This window comes from Crinia signifera, chromosome 4 (genome assembly GCF_055691185.1).
Source record: "Crinia signifera chromosome 4, ASM5569118v1, whole genome shotgun sequence".
In the NCBI taxonomy this organism is placed as follows: domain Eukaryota; kingdom Metazoa; phylum Chordata; class Amphibia; order Anura; family Myobatrachidae; genus Crinia; species Crinia signifera.
This window is the reverse complement of record NC_139220.1, coordinates 128,206,454-128,211,764: the sequence shown is the minus strand read 5'-3', so window position 1 is coordinate 128,211,764 and position 5,311 is coordinate 128,206,454.

Below are 5,311 nucleotides of genomic sequence, written 5' to 3'. Positions count from 1 at the left end.
GTCAGTATTTGTCTGTAATTTATTGCATCATTTTGTACCAAGTCTACAAATACCTCTTGAATATATCTTTACTTTAAATCATTAAATTTCTCTGCAAGGATCTGTTTGTCTGGATACAGGTTCTGCAGTGTGTGATTCCTATACAGGATAAGTAAATGTCCAGCTCACAATAGTTAGTAGTCAGTCCTTACAACATTAATAATGCACTTTCATCCATCATGGTGCATTGCAGTTGGGAGGAATGCTCACATCACATGAGAACTTAGGGCCTTATTCTAGTTTACTCTTTCTAACAAAATCCTTCTTAGATGGGCAAAACCATGTGCACTGCAGGTGGGGCAGATGTAACAGGTGCAGAGAGAATTTGATTTGGGTGGGGATTTACTTCAAAGTGAGATCTATGTTGCAGTGTAAAAATAAAGCAGTCCGTATTTTCCCTGCACAGAAACAAAATAACTCACCCAAATCTAATTATCTCTGCACATTTTACATCTGCCCCACCTGCAGTGCACATGGTTTTGTCCATCTAAGAAGAATTTTGTCAGAGTGAACTAGAATAAGGCCCTTAGTGTAAAGCCTCCTTTCAAATGGGGAACCGTTTACAAGACAATGGCCCCATCACAAGGACCATAGGACAATAACCCTTATTTCTTTCATTATTAAGAGAATGCCCCCATCAAACGAGTACATAGAAGAATGAAAACCCTATCTTTTGGGTTCCCTAGGAGAATGCCCCCATCACAAAAGTTCATAGAGTGGCTCCCTAATACTGTGTGCTTTACAATCATACTTTGAAGCAAACAGGCAGAAGGCCTGACTCCGAGTAGCACCCAATGCCGATGTCCACATTGTTTGTTCTTATATTCTCAAAAGTATTTGAACCGCTACGGTGCATGCTATACCAGCCCTCAGCTTTTTTTTTTATATCATTGGGGACATTCAATTTGCTGTGAGGTTCAACTGGAACCTGCCACACAAACAATGTGAGTTGTACACAAAATGCCATAAAAATAGTGCCCACATTTGTGCCCCTATACACAGATCTGCCTCTGTCCCTCCAGCCCCCTCTCACCTTGTCTTCAGCATGCACATAGCCGGCTCCTAGTGGCTCTTCACGTCAGTGGCAGTGACAGCATGGCATCACATACGCCGTGCCATATAAGCAGGCCTCTGGGACAGCCTTTTCTGATGGAATTACTGTGCAGGGCTGTGGTGGAGGTGGAACTAGTTTCCCCTACCATTAAAGATGGTTGTCTGGCAGTAAAACCTTGCTTGTTATTGTTCATAACCTGTGAGCAAAAAGAGTTCGGCTTCACTATTTGTACTTCAAGACAAACCCCTCCACCCCCCAATAAATATGGGATGAAAGGACAATGAGATGTACACACAAAGCGACAACAGAGACATGAGTACACATTCATACTTGGAAACAGAGAGGCTAATACAAAAGGCTAACTAATTCACTGCAGCTAATTGATCCGCCAGGGGCTATTCCGTTAGCCACCGTATCCTGCACTTATTGGGAATTATGCGTCACATACCTAAGGCACATGAAGCATAATCCCCAGTAGGCAGCCCTCAGAGCCATGATAACACATAGGACCCGGATACTTATCTCCGGAAATTTACTTTAATACAATCACCCGATAATAGCCATCAGTCAAAAATCATTCTATCCGCTTGTTATTTTTTCTGGGGGATATGTGATCGGGACTAATTGACTACCCCCTTAGTGTTTTAGCAGCAAATCACCTGTTCTCACTTTGCCACACAGAGTAGGGGAAGCGGAGAATGAGACAGGACCGCACATCTACACACCGCTAGCCAGCGCAGGCTATGTAAATGGCTGCACAATATTTTTGTGAAGCTAACAGGCAGGACAGGCTATAAACATGCTAACCAAATCATTTTATTCTGGTCTGGAACATCCATATTACCCTGACCGCATGATGTGGCAAGCTGGACAAAACTATACCCCCAATGTTCAGCACAAGGAATAAGGCAAGTGGATGTAATCAAGGCAGGTGACAGAATTTTTGGGGCCCGTGACTCTGACATCTCTACCCCTCCCCCCTAAACACACACACACACACACACACACACACACACTACATGAGATGTGTTTGGTAGAGTGTAACATTTTTTTTTTAATAGGTTTTCTAGTCCGGTTTATTGTACCCCTGACCCTCAGGGCTCCTTTGAACTTCGGGGTCCAGTAAGTGTGTCTCGTTTGTCCCCCCTCTGTCGCTGAAAATGGATATAACACAAGTACAAATGTGTTTTTTATGTTTTGCAATTTAAAATAAAGTTGCTTTTTAATGCTTTTCCTGAAAGGCACAGCGTTTTTGTTCCATCACATCTTTTGCAGCTTAAATATTGTAAAATATTTACAGAATGTAAACCAATAATCATAGCATCAAATATAGTGTTAGCCTCTAGTTCTGTCACCATGGCTACCAGAAACAAGAAATGCCAATTACCTCTCTCACCAAAGAGACACATCTATGCGAAAGTGATTACACTGACCTTACTTTAACTTAACAGTTGGGATTTTTCAAACTATTTGTGATTTTATTTTATTATGATATTCAGTATGAACCCATCTTGTTGTATCATAAATCAATGTGTGGGGCCACCCCACTCCACCCCACCTCACCACTAAGCATAACCAACCCCTGGCTCTTTGAGTCCATCCTGATTCTAAAAGTACAGGGGGGGGGGACATGGGGTCCCCCATCTATTTAAAGAACCAGCACTGGGCTCTTGCACAGTCCCTGGTTCCAAAAAATATTTTGGGGAAAAAAGACGGGTCCCCTTTTTTAAAACTGCCCCGGGCTCCACTACCCATGGAGGCAATGCCACAGCTGTGACACACATTTGCATTGTACCGTTATTTTATTCCAATTGTATGTTTTATAGGAATTGGTAACATCCAATTATCATTATGATTATTAATAAATGTGTTTTACATTGATGCAAGATTCTATTGCTCTAATGACAATAGTCAGCACTTGTGGTTTTTTCCTTTCTGGCACAGCAGCGACTAAAGAACCAGTGTGTTTATTAGCTTAAAAAAGCTGATTGCAATGTCAGAAGGATGTGTCACAATACAACTGAGTCGGCTCTTCCCCGTGCTTATTACAAATTACAATGACATGTTCCTAGCTCCTAAATGACGCACTGTTACCATGGCAGTGTCAGAACTTGAGATTATTACAGTACTAATGTACAATATAAAATACTTGCTTCTCCATCAATCTTTCCATATACAGATACAGTTATTGTAATAAAACCATTATCTACAGCAATCTTCTTAGTAAAGAAATATTTAAAGAAATTCTCCTCTTGCCATGTATACTAATAAATACTGATGGATTGTCCAATAACCAAAGAGAACCATCTCATGATGGGCCATATGTACTAAGCTTGGGGTGAGCTAAATTACCAGCCCCTCCGCTCATAACAGCCATGTTACAGGCAGGGGCGAATTTAGGGGTCAGGCCGCCCCTAGGCACAACATTTCTGTGCCGCCCCCCCCCCCGACCCCGCCCTATTTTAATGTAATCATATATGTATATACATTGTTATTTATATATTTCATTAAAATTTAACTGTAGCACACCTTAATATTTTTTTAAGCACTCTGGACTGCTCACTGTACGGAGGAACTGGAGGGAGGGAGGCACTTATTAGTACAGTGATTAGTACAGTGTCTCTGTCAGTCTCTCTCCGGCTCACACACTGTGACTGACTGAGCTAAGGGAGGATCTGTGCGCCGCTCAGCTGCTGGATACACAGCAGCCAATAAACTGTGTGTGTGTGTGTAGAGTAGCCAATGGGCGGGAGCCGGCAGCAGTGAGCCTGAGTCATTTTCGGACACGGAGGGGGACCGTCGGACCCAGCCACTAAGCGGTGATGTAATGTGCATGGCAGAGTGGGTGGGTAGTGGCGGGTGACGAGCGGAGCTGCCACCGACATATGATAATTCATGTCTGCGGCGGTGGCGCTCGTCACTCACCGCTGCCCACCCGCTCTGCCATGCTGCTATTTAACAGAATGTCAGCCTGCCTGCCGCCCTTAATTGGTGCCGCCCTGAGGCCGGTGCCTCACGGGCCTAGGCACAAATCCAGCCCTGGTTACAGGCTATGTTTGAAAATGTCAGGAACTGATTGGTGGTTTTATCACTTTCCAAGTGATCTCAACCCACATCTCAACCCAGTAATCCTGAACTACTCAATCCATACAGCCCTCTTCAAAATAAAGAGTAGGCTGCAGAGTGCTTCAGTTGCCATACAATTCAGAGTTGATCTGGTGCTATCTCCATAGGAGGTACTGACATAGCAGAGTTCTAAAGAGGTTGTCCTCTGACCTAAAGAACACACTGGCAGTTCCTATGAAGCGCATGATGATCTCAGTTGCTGGGGCATTAGCTGCAAAGACTTACCAGCTCTCTTATGCCTTCCAGGGTAGAATAGACAAATGTCTTGTTTTCTATTGCTCTGGATCTTCAAAATAAAGGAAGAGAACAGCTAAGGTATTTAAAAAAAATTAGCATTGATTTGTGAGTAGGCTCCAAGGTGTAAAGTTTTCTGTTATGTTCTGTTAGTTTCTAGCAGAACATCGTCTTTAGCCAAAGATTATTCATCAACTGTGGAGTATGAGTATGATATACATTTCACCCTTCTTAATACACCAATTAAAAACATAAGCTGATCTCTGAAAACAGATGTGTACACACCTTTGCTCCTTACAAAGATCATAACTACATTTTAAAATGTTCAAAACTCCAATCAGGGTTTAAGTAAATCCTATTTCTTTGTCCCAAGTCATGTGTTTTGTCTTTCATCAACATCAATCCTGTGGTTATATTCAGTCTCCTTGGTACAGTATGGGGTAACACAAATGATCAAAGTTATACTTTAGGCCCATACACACTGAGCGACTTTGAGCTGCTTTCAGCTCAAATGCCGCCCAGTGTGTATGGGCAGCGATGAGCAGTATTACCAGCAGATGAGCGACAGGGTGAACTGCTTTTCATAGCATCCTGCTATGGAAAGTTGTCCACCCCTGCGAAAATGGGTTGGGATTATTAGGTCGACATGGGAAAAAGTCAACATGGTTATAGGTCGAAAGGTCATTAGTTGAACAGGTCATTAGTTCGACAATGTCTAGGTCGACACTCATAGGTCGACATGGGGTTTTCACTGTTTACCTGAATGTTAACACAGTCGACATGGACACAGTTTAAAGTGCACCGCATCACTCGCTATGCCTCGGGCACACTATTTTATTCTGCCACCGTGCCCTAGAT